This window comes from Triturus cristatus, chromosome 6 (genome assembly GCF_964204655.1).
Source record: "Triturus cristatus chromosome 6, aTriCri1.1, whole genome shotgun sequence".
NCBI classification, from domain to species: domain Eukaryota; kingdom Metazoa; phylum Chordata; class Amphibia; order Caudata; family Salamandridae; genus Triturus; species Triturus cristatus.
Window position 1 is genome coordinate 1,743,913 of NC_140589.1, and position 26,326 is coordinate 1,770,238.

At 48.3% G+C, this 26,326-nt stretch overlaps 1 long non-coding RNA gene across 1 annotated transcript in view; it reads right to left on the reverse strand.

Annotated features, from left to right (window-relative positions):
- The window catches only part of LOC146813613 (uncharacterized), a 51,505-nt gene extending 26,486 nt beyond the window's left edge, over window positions 1–25,019 (reverse strand). The window contains exons 1-2 of the long non-coding RNA XR_014962427.1: window positions 24,883–25,019; window positions 16,133–16,161 (exon numbers count right to left, since the gene is read on the reverse strand). This is a non-coding gene — a long non-coding RNA (uncharacterized LOC146813613). The remainder of the gene's footprint in view (window positions 1–16,132; window positions 16,162–24,882) is intronic.
- Window positions 25,020–26,326: the final 1,307 nt, after the last annotated feature.

Consider the following 26,326-nt stretch of genomic DNA (forward strand, 5'->3'; position numbering starts at 1 on the left):
AGAGATGGCAACCTCCTTAGGGGAGACCAGAGCCTCCTGCCATTCCTCATCATCTATCTCAAGCCCATCGCCCTCCCAGCGCTGTCTCAGGAGTATCAGGCGGTCAGGTATATTGTTGACCAGCTTTTTGTACGTCAGAGATATGACCCCATCTGGTAAGTTGACATCCAATAGCCTGTCCTCTATTAGCGAAGCATCCAGTAGGGAGGTGTCCCCAGGGATATTCCACTGAAATGCATGTCTGACTTGTAGATAGCATAAGTGCACTGAGTCCGCGAGGTCTTGGCTTTGCTGCAAGTCTGCGAACGGTACCACGCTCCCTCCCTTCCACAGGTCAACGATAGTTGAGATCCATATCAGATCCCACTTGTCGAATCCCTTGGTGGTGCCCAGTGTGCCCAACTTTTCCGAATCCCGTAGGGGAGTTGCCAGAGAGAGTTTCCCATCCCACCCCAGACTTTTGCTCGCCGTGTGCTACACAGCCACCGAGTGTTTAGTCGGACCCATAAAATGATATCAGCGTGGTCTGGAATATAGGGCTCTATGGTATGCGCCCCCAGGCAGTAATCATTTATCCATCCTGTAAGCAGGATCCTCTTCAAGTTCGTATACACAATGATTAATGGCCACCAGATGCGCGGCCCAATAACATCTCCTTATTTCTAGAAGACCAATACCCCCATAGTACCAACCCAGGACCAGCTTCTGGAGTGTTATCCGAGGCCTACCATCCACCAGCAAATTTCTCTGCAGGGCTTCTATTTCTCTAAAATAACTGGTTGGGACCAGATCAAAGGAATTCTGCAGGGCGTATAGGAAGCGCGGTAATGGCATCATTTTGAATAATGCCGTCCTCCCAAGGAGCGAGAGCGGGAGTTGCTTCCACACCTTGACATCACGTTTAAGCATCATCAGAAGGGGGAGCAGATTACGCTCATAGCGAAGCCTAGGGTCGGCTGTGATAAATATGCCCAAGTATCGAAAACCCTCACTTACCACTTGTATCGGGCAGTCGCGGGGCAGGGGTGGGGGATCCCCGCTGAGGACGTATAGTAGGTATTGGATTTGGCCCTTTTGGCAGGTTCATCTCTAAACTTTTTGCCTTTTCTCTGACATGGTGTTGGTGGTTTTAAGCCTCTGGGCACTTTAGCACTGTGGTCCAGTGTAAAGTGCATGCGATCTCTGTGTTACATTTGGTAAGGTAGGCCTGCCCTCCCATAGGAATGCATGGGGGATTCTCTGATCAGTGTGTCAGTGGTAATTCCGGGGATGAGCGGAGCAGCGTGGTCAAGTTTAGTATGTATAAAATTGTAATATTAAATGCTGCACAATGGTGTGCGTAGATTTATGATGATTATTTGAGAAATGCCACTTTTAGAAGTTGGCATTTCTGTGTGCTATGTCTCTGCCTGCCTGATGTGAATTGCACATCTGGCTTGTGAGTGACAGGGGCTGAGAGGTGTGTGTGACTCCAGGAGGGGCAGGGTGAGTCAGCGCTAGGCTGAATGGGTTATCTGCCTTGGGAGTAGTGGGAGGGGTAATCCCCTGATTCTGTATAGGACTGTACCCAGCCTGGACAATGCTGGCTCCGCCCCTTGTGGTGTGTCTGATCACCTAGCCCCCACCTGACAAAGGGGAAGAGGAGCTTGGAAAACAAAGTGCTCTAAATCCCCCCTGATCCAGTTTCATCTGGTTCCCCCAAGCCCTGCACTACAGACAAAGGAGAGAAGTGGTATAAATGTAGGGGCTGTGACCCCATGTTTGCTCTGTGCTGGTGTGCTGTTCCTGAACCTTGCTGGGGCGTGCTGCTGCTGGGCCCAGGAGGAACCGCCATGAGGGCTTGCCTCCCTGTACCCAGCCTTGCCCACTTGATTTCTGAGGAGTTTTGCTGTGGAGCTGTGGCTCCTAGCGCCTGGTGAGCGCTTTATTTTCATTCCCCTAGCAGAGAGGAGCGCTGGAATTTCGCAGCGCTCCTGAGTGAATTCCCAGCGTAGGGATTCCCCCGGTTTGCTGAGAATGAGCGGGAGCCCATCCCGCTTATTGAGTATATTTAACTTGCGGGTGCCCACCCCGCATCATGGAACCTTTTGGAGGGTGCCCACCCTGCACTATCACCAAAGGAAATCACCGCCACGGCCCGGGGAAGAGGAGCGCCGAAGGAGGAAGCCAAGCGCATCCGCCTGACTGTTGGCAGGGCCTCGCGGGTGTCACTCCCGCCTTCCCCCATCCAGGAGAAGGTGACCCGGATGACTGTCAATGCCTAGCAGGGCTCCCGTGAGCTGAGGTAAGTCCCGCGTATGCCAAGAGAAGTCCCGGCCCCAGGAGAGGGACCGAGTGAAGAGGGGCAGAGTCGTCTGCCCGGAGAAGTGTGGAGTGCTGAATCAGACACGGCCCCTTGTCGGAGCCAGTCCCAGCAGCGAGAAGAGGCTGGAACAGAGTCCTGCCCCCCGAGCCGGTGAGTGGGGGCTCGAGGTTAAACCGGGTTGGTGCCAGTCGAGGTACGGTGCCGATACTTGGTCTGGGCGGTCCTGCAAGAGAGCGGGCCGCCCCAACGATGGGGACCTATTTGTTTTGGGAGCCGTAGGGGTCCCGAGGGCACAGTGGTGCCGGGCCCCCCCTTTGGGGATATTGTCACAGCTGTGCCACCTCACAGTGGGCAGCTGCAAAGTGGCGCATATGTTTTAGAACTCCCGGAGTGGGACAAGAGAGGGCACAGTGGTGCCAGGCCTTCTTTGCTTCACAGCTGCACGGCAGGTAGCATCAGCTGCACCGTTTAGGCCATTCTTTCTTTGGGGGCATTGTGAATGAGAAAGGAGTGAGATGCACTCCTCTGCCCCAGCGCATTGCACACTTGTGAATTCTGATGCATTGGCAGCTGCCCTGACATTTGGGACATAGGGCATTTGAGCCCTCTGAGAAGGCTAGTTGGCCAGGGGGACAGTGTGAGGTTGACAGGGCGCCAGGCCCTACTGTGATTTATGTGGTGCTAGGAAATGCGATTTACGCACTATGATTTATGCCTCTAGTGTTTATGTTTTATGTCTAAGAGTTCTGCTTGTGAGGTTATTGTCAAATGTGTTTAGACTTATGAGATGATCTCATAATGTGTTTATGCTGGTGAGGTTATGGCATAATGTGTTTATGCTTATGAGGTTGGCGCAGAATGTATTTCACTCCTAATGTGATGCTGCTTGCATAATATGATTTATGTTGCAGGAGATGATGCCAAGTACAGTATTTTAACAGTAGTTACTGGTTGTGTTCTACATTTATTATTGGTTCTACATTTATTATGTGTACTTGCTATGGTTCTGACAGTGGCCCAATTGGCCCTGTCAGGTGCATATAATCCCCTGTAAATATTGCCCAGTGCGAGTTGGCACAGTGTATATTGTGTGATTACTATCCTAATGTGTTTTATGATAAAACAAGGTCTATTTTTGATATAACCTTGTGTGGAGTTCCTTTTGTGGTGTGCCTAGTGTGTTGTTGCTGTGTGGGTTGTGCAAGCGCTTTACACATTGCCTCTGGGATAAGCCTGACTGCTTGTGCCAAGCTACCAAGGGGGTGAGCAGGGCTTATCTTTGACGTGTAACTCCCTCGTCCTGACTAGAGTGGTGTGTACCTCCCAAAGACGGTGCAAATATCAAGGACAACGCGTAGGGAGGACTTGGGGGAGGTCAAAAATAGAAGGATGTCGTCCGCATAAAGGGAAATGCGATCCTCCCATCCTGTCGTCCACTTGAGCCCTCGAATTGATGGTCTCCAATGCATCCACGCCGCCAGAGGCTCCAAGGACAGGGGATAAAAAGGAGAGGTGAGAGAGGACACCCTTGGCGGGTCCCCCGGCTCAGTCCAAACGTCAAAGTCTTTTTGTTGTTAACTACCACCTGCGTCAGGGGCTCAGAATACAAGAGCCGCACCCAGCCAAAGAAACCCAGGCCGAAGTCCAACTTAGTCAGGACTGCAAAGAGATAAGACTCCTCTAGAGTGTCGAACACCATCGTGGCGTCCAGCGAGACCACCACCGCCGCCTCCCGAATAGTGACCAGTCTGCCCAGAACGCCATGAACGCACCGTAGATTTAGCGCAGTGTTGCGCTGGGGCATGAAACCCGACTGGTCAGGGTGGATGAGGTTGCAGATTACTGGTATCAGGCGATTTGCCAGCACCTTGGCAAGGATTTGAGGTTCAGCATTTAACAGAGAAATTGGCCTATAGGAAGAGGTGTGGGTCTTGGGCGCACCGTCCTTGTGTATCCTCCAGAATGTGGCTACACGCTGGTCGTAAGGCAGGAGTCCCTTTTCGTGGCTCTCATTGAACATATTGCGCATGTGGCGAGCAATAGCGTCCCGTTTCAATTTGTACAGCTCAATTGGCAATCCGTTAGGACCGGATGCCTTACCAGTATGAAGGCCATCGATCGCTTGCGCCAGTTCGTCGTCTGTGAGTGCACTGTCAAGCACGTCTCTTTCATCAGCCGTGAGGGTCGGCATTCAGATAGTCTAGAGGAGCTGCTCTAATTTTGCAACGGAGGAGCTGGAGGTCGACTGGTACACGGAGCAGTAGTAGTCTGTAAATGTATTTGCGATTGCCTGTGGGTCAGTTATTGTGTGTTGTTTCTCCAGATTCTATGCTATCGTTGACTCACAATCTAGCACTGGTATTATCATGCATCAAAGAGGAAGTAAAGACATGGGGGCATATTATCAAGGCCAGGCGATAATTATCGCTCAGCGCTCTTAGCGCGAGGATAATTATCGTTGGCCAACTCTGAATTTTATCGCGGAGATAGCGTGCTATCATCAACGCGTATCTCCAAAGCAATAAAATTCAGAGCGCAAGCTGCCAACTGTGTGATTATCGCTGGAAATACAGCGATAATCGCACAGGGTTTGGCGATAGCTTGCTGATAGGGCAAGGCATACTTAGCCATGATATCCACCTTCCATAGGATATCATGGCTAAGTCAGTTTCAAAGCAGGTGTAAGGAAAGTAGCGATAACAGAGGTTATCTCTACTTTTCTTGCCGCTATGCTTCTTAGCGTGAGGCTTGATAATAGGAGAAATGTCGCTTAGCGACATTTCTCCCATTATTCTGGGGAGGAACGCCCACTTTGCATCTCATTAGAGATGCAAAGCTGGGCGTTAAGGGAAAGGGCGAAGGAGCATGGATTCACGCGTTAGCGTGTTCTTGCTAATAGGGCGTTAAAATTATCGCTGCTTTTCGTCCGAAAACGGACGCTAAAGCGGCGATAATTTTAACACCGGGCCTTGCTGATATGCCCCGTGGTCCCTTTTGCCATTATCTTTGATAGGACATTCCACAATATTCAAAATGGTCTCTTAGCCCAGACTGGTATATCAACTTCAGAACTACCCCAACGCAATCTCTTCGTCATGGTTTCCTTTGGAGAAGGGGCTGCTCGTATCCCTCTTCTTGCATGCTTCCAGCCCACATACTGTGGGGGCATTGCCTCTGCAGATGTTCAGTCCTACTATGCAACCCCCCACTTGTTGATTGCCAATGACTGGTGGTACGGCCCCAGAGATAACCCAGTTTATGCAAATGAGCGATAGGCAAGGCCTCCCCGCTTGACTACGTATATAGTGGGAGAAGGGTGGGGTTCCTTCCCCAGGTGGTCATAGACTTGTGGATACACTCCCTCAGGCAGGTGGGATGGTGGGGGAAACTGATGCAAGGGACGCCTCTGTAGCAGGGCAATCTCCTTCAACAAGTGGCTTTATTGGGCAGCTTCCAGAAATGTATATGTAAGCTTGGAGATGTTATGCAGGTTACAGTGCTAAAATCGTTCCAGGAGCTGTAAAATGATGATCAGCTACATCATAGCCAATTTTATTAATATCTGCAGCTCCGCTACACCATACTCCCGTCTCCGTAATCTCCAAGAGGCCGCAGAACTGAGCCATTTGGGAGGCAAGCTTCTAATGGGTGACTTGAGTACCCATAAGATCACCCAGATCTATCAGTTCCTGATTACTAATAGTTCTACTAAACTGTCAAGCTTAAGGATGGCATGGGAGGCCAACATTAAGAATTGGGTGGATGATGACTGGAGGCTCTGGAGGCTCTCTGGGCAGCAGCGATAGCAGTAAATGTAAATGTATTTGTACTTATATAGCGCACTTCTACCCAGAGGTCTCGTAGCGCTGTATTCATACCACTGTGGAACCCTTCCTGTGAGATGTCCACTCCTGGGCACCCCCCAAGGTGAAGCCAGGCATCCTAGCGCTGTGGGGGCCGTTGTGGAGATTAAGCAAGCTATTGCCCAGAGTTGCACAGTGGGACCCATGATTAGAATAGGCACCGAGGCGAGAATTATCAGGTCCGGGGAAATTGAATCCAACAGCTGCCGAGGCGGGAATTGAACCCTGGTCCCAGGCCAGACCTCTGCATCAGGGTCTGCCGCTCTAACCATTGAGCCACACTTCTCCACTTCTCTGCTTAATTCAATTTAAATACCTACATAGGGCCTATTACACAAGGCTATGTCTCTGGCTCAAGGGGTATAATAGCTTTCCCTGTGTGCCTCCGCTGTGTGCTATAGGAGGATACCTTCCTCCAAGCAGTGTCAAGCTGTGTAACTTTGACTCATTTTTGGCAGGGGCTGGCGTCCTGCCTCGGGGAGGTCCTCTCCTGGGTGATTGCACTGTACCCTACAGTAATAATTTTACACCGGACGGAGGTAAAAGGGGGGAACAGCCATACAAAGCAGCTGTTGTTTTTAGGGCTCACAGTAGCGAAAAGAGACATTGCTAAAATGGGAGTGGACCCTAGCATGGGCCTCGAGGTAGCGGCTTTCCAGGCAAGGGGTTGCCCCTAAAAACACGCAAAGATATGGCAGCAATGGGTTGATTACAGGGGCATAATACTGTCTCCAGTTCCTACTATGGACTCCCAACTTGATGTCAAAGTCAAATCTATGGTGCCACCGCACAAGGGTCTGCAATGTGGGTCGAATGTTGAATCTGATTGGAGCTCTGTCGGGGAAGGGGGCGCGTGGGTAGGATGTCTGGGATTGTCAGTTTTTGTATTACAGTTGTTCATCGGGGTATATTTTACAACCTCCTATTTATATTTGTAGGCTGTTCTGGCCCTGACGTATTGCTAAAACCCAATCAAGGGGCATATCTACAACGCGGCGATAGAAAATTATCACCGCTTTTGCGGCCGTTTTCGGCCGAAAAGCGGCGATAATTTTATCACCTAGTTAGCAAGGCCACGCTAACGCGTGAAACCTTGCTTTAGCGTGGGGATTCGTAACGCCCAGCTTTGCATCTCTAATGAGATGGAAAGTGGGCGTTCCTGACCTGACTTGACAGGAAAAATGTCGCTAAGCGACATTTTTCCTATCATCAAGCCCCACGCTATGAAGCATAGCATCAGGAAAAGTAGCGATAACCCCTGTTATCGCTACTTTCCTTGCGCCTGCTTCAGGACTGACTTAGCCATGATATCCTATGGAAGGTGGATATCATGGCTAAGTTTGTGAGGCCCTATCAACAAGCTAATACCACATTTCTTTAGATTATCGCTGGGTTTCCATCGATAATCTCACGTTAGGCAGTTAGCGTGAGGATTTTTATCGCTTTTGAGATAAGCGTTGCTAATAGCACGGTATCTCAGCGATAAAAATCCACGTTAGCCGACGATAATTATCCTAGCGCTAAGTGCGCTTAGCGATAATTATCGCCGGTTGTTGCTGATATGCCCCCAAATTGGTTGTGGAAAAAAACAACCGGTATTAGAAGTGGTGTCACCTCAAAGGAACAATAACAACCTCTCACATTTTGAACACCTGAAGGTTTAACTTGCATTGATCCCACTCACTTTCCTGCAATGCCCAGAAAAATGAAAACTTTGAGTAATTGGATAATATAAGGCATTTATTTACATTCCATGATGGAAATGTGTGGAATCTGTGGAAATACATACATTGCCAAACCACCCAGTGTTCCTGTGTGTCTCCAGATAAAGATGGAATGCAATTTTTGTGGTTGGGCCTACTGGCCCCAAAAGCCAAGGGCTTAAAAAGCAACATGGACAATCTTTTTTCCCACTCAAACCCTAGGTTTTTGTTGTAGGGGTACCTATAGAATTTGAGGCCATGATCAGCTACTACCCAGGGAAATGTACAAAACCAGCATGTTTCCTAAAACTAGACATACAGGGGAGTCCAGGTTTGTGTGGGTTGATTTGGATCTCAAGAAGTTTTCTTTCCCGTATGCCCTTTCAAACCTCAAACTTTTAGAAAAAAAACATATTTTCCTCACATTTCAAAGTGCAAAAATTATGGAATATGCAGCGAGCAACAAATGTCATACAGCCACTGTTTACCAATTTCTGCTGACAACTACTGTACCCCACTTGTGTAGGTGCACCAATAAACTGTAGAACAAAATGCCTTAAAATGCTACATGGACAGATCAGCAATAGAGGTAGCCTTGGTATTTGAGACCAGGATCAGCTGCCACCCATAGATCCTACCAACCACAGGCATGTTTCAAAAGTAGACATCCAGGAGATTACATGGCGGTGTGCCTTGCATGGATCTCATTTCCTTTTCTTCCACAAAATACCCTGCAAACCTCAAACTTTTCCTAATATAACACATTTTCCTTACATTTCTGTGAAGGCAAGGTCTGGAATCAGCAGGCATCCACAAAATTCCTACCACCTGACGTTACCCACCTTGTCCCAATAAAAGTGCTGCCCCACTTGTGCAGCTGAGCATAGTGTCGGCAACAGGACCAGATCAAACCTAGGTCAAAGGGAGTCCTCAGGACTCTAGGACCACCCACACAAGAGAGGTACCATTTTTATCAGAAGTAGGGGAATACTGGAAGGTAGGAAATGTATGGGTCCCAGCACATACGAGAACTTTACCTCACATAAATGTAAGGAAAATGTGTTTTTAGTCAAAGTTTGAAGTTTGGTAGGTTTCCCTAGGTGCCGGCTGAGCTGTGTCTCAAATTTCACAGCCAACAACATTGCAGAAGATGGTCCGTTTTTGGATAGAAAAATGTGGTCTGTCCATGTTGCATTTTGGGCCTTTGCCTGTTGCAGATGCAAGGCCCTCCCACATGAGTGAGGAATTTATCGGGAGACTTAGGAGAATGCTGGGTAGAACATTTGTGGGTTCCTGCAGATTTCAAAAATGTGTTTTTTAGCGAAAGTTTGAGGTTTGCAAGGACTTCGGGATAATAAAAGCCTGTCAAGAGCAACAGGCGTCATGTGAGGCAGGACTCTTCTGGGTGTCTAGGTTTCACAAATGTGGAGATTTACCGAGGTGCTGCCTGAGCTAGGGTCCAAAATTCATGCCACATTCAACTCCCCCAGGTGTCTAGTTTTCATAAATGTGCATGTTTGGTAGGTTTCGCTAGGTGTCGTCTGAGCTACAGCTTAAACTCCACAGCTACCCAAATTGTAAAGGGATGTTTCTCTTTGGAAATAGTTTATGTGTCCATGTAGTGTTTTGGGCCCTTTCCAGCACTGGGCACTTGGCACACCAATAAAAGTGAGGTACCATTCTTATGAGGAGACTTGTGGTAATGCTGGGTGGTTGGAGATTTGTGCCTCTCATCAGATTCCAGAACCTTTCAACACAGAAATGTGAGAAAAACATATATTATTAGCCAAAGTTTGAGGTTCGCAAGGGCTTTTGGATAAAAACATTGGTTTTGGTAGAAAAATTCAATCCGTTCATGTTGCACTGTGAGCCTTTTCCTGTGACTGCAAGGCCCACTCACACAAGTGAGGTATCATTTTTATCAGGAGTCTTGGGACAACGCTATGTGTTGGAGATTTATGACTATACAGAGATTGAGAACTTTCTCTAACAGAAATATGAGGAGAATTTGTGTTGATCACCAAAGTTTGAAGTTTGCAAGGACTTCTCTGTAAATGCAAAAACAACAATTGATGGACAGAATGCAGAACAATGTCATACATTCACCCCAGTACAGAGATCTGGGGCTACATCCATCGTTTTTTTGCTCACCATGCCGTTCCAGTTTGAACCCAGCCATATGCAAATCAGTCTTGACCCTGTGCCTCATGGGAACAGTCCAGCCCGAACTGCTAAGCCAGGTCCTCCTTGGACTGGAAACAGGCATCCTAGGACCGGTTTCTGGCATTTCAGTCGTCTTCAGCCAGGCTTGTTTGATTTCCTGTGGCATGGAGAGCAAGGGACCCACGTCTGGGCATACCCTTCCCACTCGGGGTGACAAATGCAAAAACAACAATTGATGGACAGAATGCAGAACAATGTCATACATTCACCCCAGTACAGAGATCTGGGCCTAAATCCATCGTTTTTTTGCTCACCATGCCATTCCAGTTTGAACCCAGCCATATGCAAATCAGTCTTGACCCTGTGCCTCACTTCTCTGTAAAAACACACTGGTGAGAGCCATGCCATTCATGTCAGCTGGGACCTCCCTGGGTGTCTAGGTTTCAGAAAAAGGGGAATGTTTGGTAGGTTTCCCTAGGTACCGGCTGAGCTAGGGGCCAACGTCCACAGCTACCCAGAATGCAAAAAAGGGTTGGTTGATGTGTCTATGTTGCCTTTTGGGCCCTTTCAAGCCCCAGGCACTAGGCCCACCTGTACATCTGAGGGACATTTTGATCAAGAGACTTGGAGGTAATGCTGGATTGTTGGAAATCTGTGGCTTCCCACAGATTGCAGAATTTCCATCCCAGAAAAGAAATGTGAGTAAAATATATGGGGCACATTTACAAGGAATTGGCAAAAGGCAGTGCCGCAAGTCATTTTGCTGCGCTGCCCTAAGCCAATTCAAAAGGGCAGGAATGCACCGTATCGAAAAGATACGCTGCATTCCTGTCCTTTTCAGCCATCACCAGTGCACAGTTAGCAGCTGCGCACCAATGCAGGCAAGAGTGTCTGTGTTGTAGGGACACCTTCCTGCATAAAAACAATGATTTGAGAACTTCCCTCTTTCTATGTGTACTGCAGAATGCAGCACACATGGAAAGAGGAATAAACAAGGAGTATTAATGTTATTCCTTCTTGTTACGCCTCCCCTGGGAAGTTGCATGGTTTTAACGAATTCCCACATTTCACCATTTTGTAAATCTGGGAATGTGTCAAAACGTAAGGGTGTTGCTTGGGAACACCCACTGCAATGCCTATGGCATGCCTACCCGGCACAGTGTGAGGCAACGCAGTGACTTGCACTGTATTGCCTCACTCCATATCTACAAAGCCATAAAAAGCCTGGCAGGGTGGTCTTACAAGGCCTTGCAGATATCGCTAAGCCCTTTACGCCACAGGAACATCACAAAAAGTGACGCTCTAGCGGCACACAGGACTTGTAAATAAGCCTCTATGGGGCACATGCATCAACAATGCCATTTGCGATTCCTTATTAGCGAAAAATAAGGAATCGCTAATAAGGAATAGCAAAAGGCTATGCATGTAGGAATCGCTATTCAAATAGCGATTCCTTAACTTTCCTTAATTGCTACTAGCAAATTGCGAGTAGTAATTAAGGAATGCCATCCCAATCATTCCTATGGGCCTCCAGGCCCATAGGAATGAATTGGAGATTGCATGAGCAAATAGCGAGTACCAGTAGGTTCTCGCAAATTGCTCATGCAATTTCAAGGGTGCAAGGGTGTCAAAATGACACCCTATTGCACCCCTGAAATTGATATGTGCACATATGTTGCACACACACATGCTCTAAGGGCATGTGTGTGCGCAACATGAAACTTTGAAAAATGCACAAAAGTGCATTTTTCAAACTTTTAGCAAATTACCATGCAGTTCATCTTCATGGTAATTTGCTCCCCCTATTAGCGAATTCGCTAATTTTTTAACTTTCATGCATTGCATTTAAGGAATCCCAAATTGAGATTCCTTAAATTAAGGAATCTCAATTTAGGATTCCTTAAATGCTATCGCTATTTAAGGAATCGCTATTTAAGGATTCCTTAAATAGCGATTTTTGCTTTTGGGTTGATGCATTGGGATTGGGTTTTTTTAACTCAATACTGGGAGCTATTAGCGAATCGGTATTTTACCGACTGGATTTTGGCTTGATGCATGAGGCTGTATGTTGGTGGCAAACGTTGCAAGTTTAAAAGGGCTTCTGGTTAAAAAAAGATGGCGAGTGCCATGCAAGTCATGTCACCCTAGATTATCCCTCCTTTCTAGTTTTCAGAATTGTGCAGTTTTGGTCGATTTCCCTAGGTGCCGGCTGAATTAAGGCAGAAAATCCACAGCTATCATATTGCTAAAAAAGGTAATTTTTCAGTGGAAAAAGGTGATGGGTCCATGTTGCCTTTTGGGGCCCTTTCCACTCGCTGGCACTCAGCCCACTCACACAAGTGCGGTACGATTTTTATCAGAAGGCTTATGGGACTGCTGGATGGTATGAAATCTGTGGCTCTCCATAGATTCTATAACATTCTATCACAGATATTTGAAGAAACATCTTTTATTGCTAAAATTGGATATTTTCAAGGGCTTCTTGGTTAAAAAAACCTGGTGAGAGCAAAATAAATCATTCCATCCTGAACTCCCCCACCTGTCTATTTTTCAGAAATGTGCAGGTTTGGTAGGTTTTCCTAGGTGTTGTTTGATCTGGGGCCCAAAATCCAAAGCTACCCATACATTTTTGTTTAAAAGGTTGATTTTAGTGTAAAATGTTGATGTGTACATGTTGCCTTTTGGGCCCTTTTCTGTGGCATGCAGTAGGCCCACCCACACACGTGAGGACCACTTTTGATCATGACACTTAGAGGAATGCTGGGTGGCATGAAATTTGTAATAACCCAAAGAGTTCCATAAGTTTTCATCACTGAAATGTGTAAAAAAAAATGTTGCCAATGTTTGAGGTTTTTAAGGGCTTTAGGTTAAAGAAAATCAGACAGAGAGTTGTGCAAGACATGCCACCCTGGAGTACCTTGGGTGCCCAATTTTCAGAAATGTACAGCTTTGCTAGGGTTTCCTAGGTGCCAGATAAGGTAAGGCCCAAACTCATAGCTGTGCAAATTGCAAAAAAAGAGTTGATTTTCAGGAAAACATTTGATGGGTTCATATTGCCTTTTTAGATTTTTCCTGTTTTGGGCACAAGGCCCTCCCACACGTTACCATATTTATTGGGGGACTTGTGGGAACCCCTGGGTAGTAGGAAATTTGAGGCTCCTCACAGATTCCAGAGATTTCAAACAAATAAATAGGAGGAAAATATATGTTCTTAGGCAAAGTTTGAAATTTGCAACTACTTCTGGGTTAAAAAAACACACTGAGCGGCATGCAAGCCATGCCACCCTGTACTCCACCAGAAGTGTATAGGTTTGTTAGGTTTGCTTGGCTGTGGCTGAGCTAAGGCCCACATTCAACAGTAATCAACATTGCAGTAAATGTACGGTTTTGGGTGGAAAACTTTCATCTGTCAATGTTGTGTTTTAGGCCTTTTCCTGTCACAGGAGCATGGTGCACTCACACAAGTGAGGTACCATTTTATCATGAGATATGGGTGATAGCAAATCTGTGGCTCCACACAGATTCTGGAACATTCAATCAGACAAATATGAGGTAAAAATATGTTTTATCCAGTGATAGGGGTTTGCAGGGGCTTCTGGGTGCCACACTAATGCCAGCCTGAAGTCTAGTTTTCAGAAAAGTGCAGGTTTGGTAGGCTTCCTTAGATGCCGGCTGAGCTAGGGCTCAAAATCCACAGCTACCCACGGATGGATTCTGCTGAATAAAATAGGATGCTTCCAAATTGCATTTTGGGGTGTATTGTATTGCAAAGAGTGGGGTACAATTTGCATCGGGAGACACCTCGTAACACAGAATACTAGAATATGTGTTATTGCCAATTGGATTTTCTGCATTTGTGCCTTCGACATGTGAGCCAGTGTGTAAGAAAGAAGACATTTAGCAAAATAACTTTGAATCACAGGCTAGTATGGATGCCCACATATTCAGAGATGTACAAAAATCCACTTCTCCTACACGCAATATCTGATGTACATTTCAGAAATACATACGCTTCCCTCAGACCCATGTTTCACTCATTGTATTTCACCATATGAATTGCTCCATACTCGTTACAGAATGAAAAATCATTGTACGATGCAACTTACTTGTTGACTCTGAATGCTTTTGGTTCTTGGAAAACCTATGAACCCTGCATAGTCCGGCAACCAAAATGGTGTCAAGGATGCAATGGTATCTTGCTTTTGTAAACCGGCCTTCATGACGAAAAGTTAAAGATGAAAATGTTTCACAAATCGCAGTTTTTTCCTACTCTTGTCAAATAGTTAGTTTCTTTAAGAAAACCTTGAGGGATCTACGCAAATGTCTTCTTGCTGAATTCAGAATGATGTCTACTTTTAAAAAATGTATAACTTTCTGGGATCACCAAAGTGTTTCACACCTGTTTCCAACACACCCTGGAAGCATGTTGAAAGCACATAAATTAGGAAAAATAATCTACCTCTTAGTAAAATGGCAAAATGGTGATAAAACTTTTTTTGATAGCTATCTGCATGATCCTGAAAGCTGGAGATGGCGATTTGATCACAGCAAATCTTTCATTGTTGCTATTTCTAGGGAAAAGAACTTTTTTTTTGCGGTCACTTTTTCTGATTTTCCCCTAATAATTTGCTATATTTTGGCTATTTTCACAGTTCTCTATAAGGGAATACACAAACTTTGTGTACTCTTAGGATTCCTATGGCGATGGGACAAAAAGACACACATTTGGTGTGGATACCTTATGTGGAAAAACATTATGGAGGCATAACAGAAAAACACCCTAGATAGCCATTGAAGAGCTTAGCACTGTGGGGAAAAAGGCTTAGCAGTTAAAGGGTTAAGGGCCCAGAACCAGGCCTGGGCATGGTTTGCGGAGTTTTGGTACGCGGATTTCCGCGAAGTTACAAAAAAACTCAGCGAAGTTCCGCGAGTGGCAGAGTGCAGTACGAACTGCAGTTTGTTCTGGTATTCTTGCCGCTCGGGTGGAAATTATTTCCAAGTGGCTTCTCGTGCTCGCGAACTTACCATTCGCGAGCGGGGAAAAAACTCTGCTGCACATCGCAAAGAGGAGTTATCTGCAGTCCGCGAGCTCAGCGGAGTGCGGAGTGCAGAAAACTCCGCAAACTCCGCGAACTGAGCGAAGTTCACCACCCAGAACCCAAGACTCAAAAGAGCCTTTAACAACCAGTATATCCTGGTGCAGAAGGCTTATAAGAATATTAGAATATTGTTCTAAATTAAAAAGGGAGAAACAGAGGGACAAACATTTGAATGTTGGAGTAGAAAGCTTATACCAGCCATTATTTTAAGCCCAGAGGTACTCCATTGTCTTCAATGAGGCTTTCAAAATGGGAAACAACCTTTACAACGCAGTCATTACATCGCACTACCTTTACATAGCAGTCATTACATCGCAATATCCTTTACATCGCATGTCATTACAACGCAGCCATTACATCGCATGTCACAACAATGCATGTCATTATAACACGTCACTACAACACAGGCATTACATCGCAAGTCATTTCAATGCATACCATTACAATGCATAGTACCCTTACACTATCCAACACTTACCCTACTTTTGCACTCACTGGAGTTAGAATAGTAATTATTACCTCTTTACTATCCAACACTTACCTTAAATGTGATGTAATGGTATGCATTGTAATGGTATCTGTTGTAAAGGTATAATGCGATGTAATGGAATGCGTTGTAAAGGTAGTTTCTGAAAATGCGATTTAATGGCATGCGATGTAAAACAATGCGTTGTAAAGAATGTTGTGATGTAAAAACTGCGTTGTAAAGGCATACATTGTAAATGTATGCGCTGCATCGTCATACATTCCATTGCTCTAATATTATTGTGGTAAACAAATATATTTATTTTGCTTTGCATTAATATAATAGTTCTCAAAAAATGGGATTTTCGCTAAAAACCTTGGTAGCAAAGGAATTTACACTGCTTTTAGAGGTGTTACATGTTGGTTTATTGTATTGTAAAATACATCATGCACCTGGAACCTTCTGTAACCTCCTGAGAGTAGTAGGGTCTCTGCCCCAGTGACCTGAATTATAAACACAATGTGGTTTCCTACCTGTGCATCCACAATGCATCGTCATGATCCTGCAAGAGAAACAAAGAGCCAGCGATTAAAGACTTATCTTGTGAGCCATTGCTTCAATGCTTCAACAAACCTTGGGTAATATACGTGGATAGTTTGGTTTGAAGCAACATGGACGGCATGGTTAGTTTACTTGGATTTGGAAAAAACACACTTTACATTGGCCTTTGTACAGTGCGTGTCCAACCGTCAGATCGGTCACACACTGTGATCAACCTCTCTCTAGAAACAGGGAAAGTCCCCAGGAATTTTAAGGATGCAAGAGTAATCCCCCTACTCAAAAAAACGGGAGCTGATACCAACAGCATGAAAAATTACAGGCCCATCTCCCAACTCCCTTTTCTGGCAAAACATTTGGAACAACACGTCCTATTTTCTATTTAGGGAGTTTTGTAAAGCGCTTGGTGACGCACAGCGGCGTGTCCCCGCGCTAAGGAGCGGCTGCTAACTGGAACCTACAGAAGTGGAATACTTTACTGTTCGAATAGTGTAGTTTTGAGCTTGGCTCTAAAGATTTGTTCAGATGGTTCGAGACGCAATATTAAGGGTAGTGTGTTCCATCTGAGGCTGCAAGGTACCTAAAGGATCTTCCGCCCATCCGTGCTCTGGACACCTTGGGGACAACAAGGCGTCCCGAGCCAGAGGATCTGAGGGAGCGGGGCGGTTCATAAGGCGTCAACAGTCCTTTCAAAGGGAGAGGAGACCTCCCGTTGATGATCCGATGGCACATGCAGAGTGCTTTGAAGTCAATCCTACTTCTGATCGGGAGCCAGTGCAAGGACCGAAGGGCCACCGAGGATGCGGCTCTTCTGGGTAGTCTAAGTACTAGCCTGGCAGCGGCATTCTGTAGGACCTGTAAACGGCTCAGATTCTTCTTCGGAGTCCCTGGATAGAGGAGGTTGCCATGGTCCATCTTTGAGGTGACTAGTGCATGCACAAGGGTTTGACGGGCCTTTACAGGTAAAAACTTCAATGCCTTCCTGAGACTTTTGAGGGTCCCAAAGCATGATCCGACCACCCGGTTGATCTGAGGGCCGAAGGTCAGGTCGGAGTCGAACCAAATGCCCAAGTTCTTTGCTTTCAGGCATGGGATAGGTGTTGAGCCAAGGCATGGAGGCCACCATGCCGACGTCCACGCTGATCGGTCTCCCCCTACGACAAGCACCTCGGTCTTATTTCCGTTAAGCTTAAGGCAGTTTGCGGACATCCAGGCAGCTAGGTCTTGCATACAGGCTCTGAAGATGTCCGCCGAAAGATCGGGTGCGCGCGACAGGGAGATCACCAACTGCGTGTCGTCGGCATAAGAAACCATTCGGAGGCCGTAGCTCTCTACCAAGGAGGCAATCGGGGCTACGTAGAGATTAAAAAGTGTTGGGCTCAGGGACGAGCCCTGCGGCACCCCCTGGTCCAGAGCAATTCGCTCAGAGTAATAGTCACCCTGCCTCACTTGGAAGCCTCGGCCTGCGAGAAATGAATAAATCCATTTCAACGCTGCCCCTCTCACCCCACCTTTGCTCAGACACTGTAGCAAGATGGAATGTGCCACAGTGTCGAACGCCGCGCTAAGGTCTAAAAGGATGAGAGCCATGGTTTGACCCTCGTCAGCACCCTGCCTGAGAGTTTCGGAGGCCCTAAGAAGGGCAGACTCGGTGGAGTGGCGTGGCCGAAACCCGAATTGAGTCGGATGAAGAAGGTTACTGTCCTCCACATATTTCATTAGCTGCTTATTTACCACCTTCTCTGCTACCTTCGAAAAATAAGGCAGGAGAGAGATGGGGCGTAAGTTATCCAGCTTATTGAAGCCAATGTTAGGCTTCTTACGGAGGGGAAGCACCACAGCCTGTTTCCAGTCCACAGGTAGAGAACTGGATCGAAAGGAGACATCTAGCAAACGCCTGATGTAAGGTTCCAGTGTCTCTATGCTGTCACTCAGCCTTTTTGGGGAAGCAGGATCGCGTGGGGAGCCAGATCTGACGGATCTGCAGATTTTAACGAGATCCTCCGATAGAGGAGTGGTGAAATGAAGTAGCAGATCTGAGTCAGCTTCAGCTCCTGCTAAATCTGCGGGTTCTTCCGCTAAGGGTGGCGTGTCGGGAAAAGCAGAGTAAATCTTGCGCACTTTGTCTCCGAAGTAGTTAGCAATGCGATTGCATGCTGTTACTGAGTGATCTTCATCTCGAGTAACGGTTATTGGGGTGGAAAGGGATTTTATATGCTAAACAGTTCCCTAGCCGAGTTTTCAGCCACGTGAATTTTATCTGCATAGTAGGTGGCTTTTTCTATACGGATTTTATTATGATAGGATCGTCGTTTTGTGAGGTAAGCCTCTTTCATCCGATCATCATAAGCCATTCTCCATTGTCTTTCTGCTCGTTTGCAGTCCCTTTTGGCACAGCGCAGCACCTCGCTGAACCAGGGAGCAGTTCTTTGTCTGTGGACAGCTTTATTAGACCAACCCAATGGGGCTGTGTGGTCCAGAGCAGCCGTGATACGGTCATTCAGCAATTTATTTGCCGCTGTCACGTCATTTCCTCCTGGGGGCCCTTCCACGGTAAGAGCCTTATTAAACTCTTGCAGGGAGAATCTTGCCCACCTACGTCGAGGGTAGTTAAGAGGGGTGGGAGCGCTAGCTATATGCTTAGACAAGTAAATAGTAAACGGAACGAGAAAATGATCTGTCCAGGGCAAGGGCACTGGGGGAGCGGCTAAAACACCCTCCCAATTGGCGAATATTGGGTCGAGCAGGTGCCCACGGTTGTGTGTTGGCAGCTGACCTTTTAGCTCTAGCTGTAGGGTGTGGAGTTCTTCCCGGAACTCCACTGCTCCTTTGTCTAGTGCGTCTTGCAGGTGTATATTTAAATCTCCCAACAGCAAAAACTTGTCCCTCCTGATCGCTGTTTCTGTGACCCACTCTAGGAGGTTTCTTTTAAAACTGGCCATAGGTCCCGGTGGGCGATAAATTATCAGGCCCTTTATAGTCATGCTCCCATCAATTGCTATGGTGAAAACACCTGCTTCGCATCCCGCCAGGTCAACTAGTTCTAGTTTGCATGGCCATTGTTGTTTAAAGGCGATCGCAATCCCGCCTCCTCTGCCTATCGGTCTGTCCAGGCGCACCATCTGATAGTCATCAGGTAAAGCCTGAATGGTATCAGGATCAGAATTGGCGTCTAGCCACGTTTCGGTAATAAACAGCAGATCATAATGTTTATCAGTGAGGAGGTCATATACGTCATGTTTGTGACGGCTAAGCGACCTAACATTAACGAGGCCGCAGGACAGCGAGGGATTGCTTGCCCTGGTGTCTGGTAGGGCTGAGCTAAAGCGGAATTGACAATAGCTACACCCTTCATTCTCCCCTACCCTTACACTATGGTGGCCTCGGGTGCACACGATCGAGGATAAACTTACTAAGTCACTCCTACTCCAGGTCAGCTTACGATCAGGGCCAGGGGTTGGGGCCCTGGGCCGTGTCCGGTCACGGACGGGCGCAGACGGGCTTGGCTTTGGCGCGGCTTCGGCGCGCATCCGGCGCGCCCGCTGCGCCAGCCCGCTGCGCCGTCTGGCAGGGATGCACATTATGTAGGGTGTGAGGAGGGTGGGAGGGCGGCGCGACTAGAGCGCACCCCCAGCCCTACCTAAGATGGCGCCCACCGCCTCCAACAGCAAATAACACAAGACGGCTGGGCGAGGCAGAGAGAGGAAGATCAGCGTGTTGGAGAAATGTCAGTGTGCCTAACTCAATTCCCCAGCTAACTATTCAATTTAAAACCCCCAGGTAAAAAGTTATTAAAACGATCTTTTAGCAGTTTTAAAACACAATTTTCACAGATACCTATGCCAGCTAGTAAGTTCCAGGTAAAAACGCTCGCAGCCCTAGCGTCTCTCACTAGGGAGAGCTCTAAATAGGCAGCGAGGGCTTCACAGAGCAACTCTAAATAGCCTGGGAGGGCGGGAGGGCGGCGCGACTAGAGCGCACCCCCAGCCCTACCTAAGATGGCGCCCACCGCCTCCAACAGCAAATAACACAAGACGGCTGGGCGAGGCAGAGAGAGGAAGATCAGCGTGTTGGAGAAATGTCAGTGTGCCTAACTCAATTCCCCAGCTAACTATTCAATTTAAAACCCCCAGGTAAAAAGTTATAAAAACGATCTTTTAGCAGTTTTAAAACACAATTTTCACAGATACCTATGCCAGCTAGTAAGTTCCAGGTAAAAACGCTCGCAGCCCTAGCGTCTCTCACTAGGGAGAGCTCTAAATAGGCAGCGAGGGCTTCACAGAGCAACTCTAAATAGCCTGGGAGGGCGGGAGGGTGGCGCGACTAGAGCGCACCCCCAGCCCTACCTAAGATGGCGCCCACCGCCTCCAACAGCAAATAACACAAGACGGCTGGGCGAGGCAGAGAGAGGAAGATCAGCGTGTTGGAGAAATGTCAGTGTGCCTAACTCAATTCCCCAGCTAACTATTCAATTTAAAACCCCCAGGTAAAAAGTTATAAAAACGATCTTTTAGCAGTTTTAAAACACAATTTTCACAGATACCTATGCCAGCTAGTAAGTTCCAGGTAAAAACGCTCGCAGCCCTAGCGTCTCTCACTAGGGAGAGCTCTAAATAGGCAGCGAGGGCTTCACAGAGCAACTCTAAATAGCCTGGGAGGGCGGGAGGGCGGCGCGACTAGAGCGCACCCCCAGCCCTACCTAAGATGGCGCCCACCGCCTCCAACAGCAAATAACACAAGACGGCTGGGCGAGGCAGAGAGAGGAAGATCAGCGTGTTGGAGAAATGTCAGTGTGCCTAACTCAATTCCCCAGCTAACTATTCAATTTAAAACCCCCAGGTAAAAAGTTATAAAAACGATCTTTTAGCAGTTTTAAAACACAATTTTCACAGATACCTATGCCAGCTAGTAACTTCCAGGTAAAAACGCTCGCAGCCCTAGCGTCTCTCACTAGGGAGAGCTCTAAATAGGCAGCGAGGGCTTCACAGAGCAACTCTAAATAGGCTGGGAGGGCGGGAGGGCGGCGCGACTAGAGCGCACCCCCAGCCCTACCTAAGATGGCGCCCACCGCCTCCAACAGCAAATAACACAAGACGGCTGGGCGAGGCAGAGAGAGGAAGATCAGCGTGTTGGAGAAATGTCAGTGTGCCTAACTCAATTCCCCAGCTAACTATTCAATTTAAAACCCCCAGGTAAAAAGTTATAAAAACGATCTTTTAGCAGTTTTAAAACACAATTTTCACAGATACCTATGCCAGCTAGTAAGTTCCAGGTAAAAACGCTCGCAGCCCTAGCGTCTCTCACTAGGGAGAGCTCTAAATAGACGTCCTCAAAACGTTATCAATGTTTATGGAAGAACATCACCTACTCTGGGACAGGCAGGCAGGCTTCAGAGCCCGTCACAGCACTGAGCTGGCGATGCTGTCAGTACTGGATGAAATCAGGCTCAAACTGACAGCAAGAAGCCGTGTGCCCTTGTCCTCCTAGACCTGTCGGCCGCGTTCGACACGGTCAACCATGATCAACTCCTAGCTAGAATCCGGGACATAGGCATCTGTGGGACGATACATCAGTGAATTACCTCCTTCAAGACAGATTGCTCCCCAAAAATTCAGATGGGTGATTATGTGTCTGACAGAAGGCCTATAACCTGTGGAGTCCCGCAAGGGTCTGCCCTGTCCCCAGTCCTGTTCAACATCTATCTCAGACCGCTGGTGAGGGACTTGGCCCGGATGGACTGCCAGCTGTTTAACTACGCAGACGACACACAAATCATTTTACAAATCGACAACACCCCTCAAGCCCACGCACGTGTGCAAGACATCCTGAGATATGTGGTAAATTGGATGACTGCCAATTCACTAAAGGTTAACCCGGACAAAACGGAGGTTTTAGCCATCACTGCAAACAATGGCCCATGGACCAACCAATTCTGGCCACAAGAGCTGGGAGAGACTCCGTCTCCAGCATCGGTGGTAAAAAGCCTGGGTATTAAAATAGATGCCAAACTCTCACTGTCCAACCAAGTATCCACCGTGTTCTGGACCTGTGTGGGCCTGCTAAGGCAGCTGAGGAAACTTTCACCCCTCCTCGTATTCTCCACCATGCGAACTGTGGTGACAGCCTTGATCATGTCACGCCTCGATTATGGATGGTAACTCGCTTTACATTGGGTTACCAGACAAGCTGCTACGTAAACTGCAGGTGGGAATGAATGATGCTGCCAGGCTGATTATTAAGCTCCCCAGACGCACACAGGCTTCTCCTCTGCTGCAAAACCTCCACTGGCTCACCATCAGACAGAGGGCCAGATTCAAGGGCCTTTCTATCGCCCAAAAGGCCCTGCATGGACAGGCTCCAAGACACATCAAAGAGCGCCTGAGGAAATACGTCCCCGGCCGCACACTAAGATCGTCCCGGGGGGGGGAACTAACCTGCCCACGGTTTAACTACACGACTAGAGGAGGGCGAGCTTTCTATGTCCCCATCCTGCAACTGTGAAATAGGCTGCCAGGTCAACTTTGCGCTGAAAAAGCCCTCCTGCCGTTTAGGAAGAAACGGAAGACTCTGCTCTTCGCCGAAGACTGGGCATAACACAGTCCAGTCAGGGGCTATGTGCGACCCCGGCCCTTCTCTTGTGACCCCTGGCACACCTTGCTTCTCCAAAAAGCAAATGTATCTATCCAAGATCGTGTTTGCACCCTGTAGTTAGCAGGCGTCCCCTGCCTCAGCGGTACAGCAGCTGGTTCGTGGCCAATGAGTGAGCGGGATTCGGAAGAAGCGAGGAAGCTTCCAGACCATTACCGTTCTCCATCCTACGCCCTCAGCAGCCACCTAGATCTCTGTCTGTATCTAGGTCTATGGAGGGAAGGGATGTGTTCATGTGCCTCCCTCAGTGCTTCACTGATAGAGGAAAGGTATGCAATCGACAGGCGCCCCCTATTGTTCATCCTCTGAGGGGGCTAGTAGTGAGTTACCAGAGTGGCACCGAGTCGCATGGGAGCAGGGCATGTGCTTCAACATACAAGTGAGCGCCTCTCTGGGGGTACTTAGTGCATGGGCCATGCTATATTAATCCTGGGGGTCTTGTTGCATCCAGGGCCTCCAGGATCTCAGCTCTAATGGGCAGCGGTCTGCTCTATGACCCTTGACCCAGCCCATCCCAGCCTGTGTGTGCCATGCATCGTGAGTGCAGACTAACCCAGCGAGATGGGAAAGGCGGAAACACGTACACACCCCCCTCTTTTCTCATGTTTTTCTCCTCCTCTCGAACATGGGACTATTGTATGTAAATGGTGCCATCCCTTTTTCATTTCATTAATTAGTAAATCTAAGCTAGGACACCGCCCTCTGCCAACTAGCTGCTTCACACCAGGTCCTTGATGGATGCTGCGTCTTGAGTGTCAGTATTCGAGTCACTTTGCTGTTTTGATGTGTTGTGTTGTGTGTGTCCCAGTCGGTGCACAGAGCAGATCTGCGGCAGGTACCGGCTGCCCCCTGTGGTGTCATATCCGGTGGTTTGCAGAGCGCTGATTGTCACCCACAAAGGGACCTCTGTGTAAAACACTGAGGGTGACATGCACCGATGTGTTTTATACTTTACATGCATTATTATCACTCCTCTTTCACTCAGTGCCCCATCTCTCCTCAGCTAACCTCAACGGCCCCACGTTTGCTGCGCCTCCCTCTTGTTTCTACAGCTCTCCCCCACTCCATGCGAGCTCGTTCTGCAGCATTACATTGTCTCTCACCTCCTAGGGCTTTTAACTCCCTCTCTTCTCACCCCATCTTCCTCCTCTCTCCTCCAGCCTCTCTGCCGCCCTCGCCTCCTCCGGCTCACCCCTCTGTCCTTCTGTCTGATTCTGCAGAACTGCCCTTTTCCAGACCCCTCTGAAGCCCACCTCTTGTCTCTTTCCTCTAGCTGCTTAGACAGTTCCTTTTCACCTTCTCTCACTGCTCCTCCACACAACTCCCTCCTTTCAGCTGCATCGCCACACCCAGCTGGGGTACGAGAGGAGATGAGGGCATTTACTTCCCTCTTCTCCCTCAATGTCCCTCGTTTCCTCCTCTTGTGCTCGACCTCACTCACCTGTTCAGACCTTCTCCTCTCTCCTCCCTAACATCTGCTCTCCCTCTCGCCTCTCCCTCCATAGCTCCTTCTGTATCTCCCTCTCCTCCTCCATAGCTCCTTCTGTATCTCCCTCTCCATAGCTCCTTCTGTATCTCCGCCTCTCCTCCTCCATAGCTCCTTCTGTATCTCCCTCTCCATAGCTCCTTCTGTATCTCCGCCTCTCCTCCTCCATAGCTCCTTCTGTATCTCCCTCTCCATAGCTCCTTCTGTATCTCCGCCTCTCCTCCTCCATAGCTCCTTCTGTATCTCCCTCTCCATAGCTCCTTCTGTATCTCCGCCTCTCCTCCTCCATAGCTCCTTCTGTATCTCCCTCTCCTTCTCCATAGCTCCTTCTGTATCTCCGCCTCTCCTCCTCCATAGCTCCTTCTGTATCTCCCTCTCCTCCTCCATAGCTCCTTCTGTATCTCCGCCTCTCCTCCGTTTCACTCTCTTCTTACACTCCCTACGCTCCATCATAGCTCCTCAGCAGCTCCCCCTGGCCTTGCAGCGCTGCTGACTCCTTCGCCTTTCTCCTTGCTCAGCTTTCCTCTCCCTTCTCTGTCCTGGTACTGTTCTAGCACCCCTTCCCCCTTGTACCACCCCCTTCCAGCTCACCTCACAGCTGTCCGCGTCTCTGCTCAGCTGCAGCGTCTGTCAGTTCCTTCAGAGCTCAGTTCCTCCAGCAACTCCTCCGTCTTTATATCCTGTGGACTCCTGACACCTGGGTGTTTGGTGCCCACCCACCACCTACAGTGCGCACGTGACTACTGAGCTCCGAGGAGGCTCACCACAGAGATCGCTGCCAATTACTGAAGGGGTGGCAGGAAACCGACTAGGAGTTTCAGCCTGGCAGTGCCCGATGGGCTGGTCTCCTAGGTCAACGAATGGCCTGTTTCTTGGCGCTGCTTCGGTTCTTTTTGTTAATTTCCCTTATCTTAAAACAAACATTGCCTTGAGCAAGCTCAAATCCAGGCAGTCTCCGATTCCTTGGAAACCACGGGGCAGCTTTACAAGCCTCTTGCGCCAGTTTTCCGTCACTTTTCCCATGTTAAAAGTGACGCAAAAGTGGCGCAAGTTCCTTGTTAATCTGCCCCCACGTATACAGCCTGTCTTTACCAGTTCGAAACTGACCCAATCATCAGCCACCTTTTAGCTTTCGAGTCCACTAAGAAGGGCCACTCTGCTTGTGGTGCCCAGGCCTGTTTGCCTAGACCGACCCTACCGATGAGGGGTGAGATGCGCACCCTCTCTCCGACCACAGCAGACTCACAGCCACCAATTGATGCTACTGGATTCCAGAGCCAACCTACCCTCACACTCTCCCCTTCCCCTGCAGTTTTTATTCCCAGTGCTGCATTTCCAATCTCGTCCACAGTTACATCTTTCAATCACCCTCCCTGGCTCTTGATATGTTGTTTTATTGAATTAAAAAGGGCGCCATCTCCCGAGAGTGCCCTGCACATGCAGCTAGCCAGGGCCAGAGTTGGCGAATGGTTCTATTTGAAGAGCGGGGTCTTTGGCTTATTGCAGCCCTCAAGAACTCGACATGAAGCTCTGATGTTTAAGGGCGGATCGCTTCCGACTCTTGGGGTCAGACAGGAGAAGGCCAGACCTCCGGTTCTGGTTCTGTGTGTGTGGGGTGTTTGCAAGTAGGAGTCCTGCCGGGCAGAGGTGTCTGGTTGGTTTGTGAAATGCGATTTGGCTATTGAGCCAGGCTGGGCCCATGTTCTGGAGGGCTTTGAAGGTGTGCGTGAGGAGTTTGAAGTCCTGCAGATAGCCAACCCCGAGTTAGGGATGAGAGGCACGCGCGTGGACTGGTGACAGCACACCTTTAGGTATTAGGCATACAGGTGCCCTGTACCGTGCAGATCTGTTGATGGAACATTACAAGAGTGGTGATGACGTCACATGCATGGATTACACATTGGTACACCCTGCCATTAGGGTCATGGGGAGGGTACCTTTACTCAAAATGGTGGTTTCACCCCGCCTCCTTGACTCTGTCACTCATCTGCCACTCTGTTTTCCAGGTGCGTTCTTTCGGAAATTCGAACAGGCC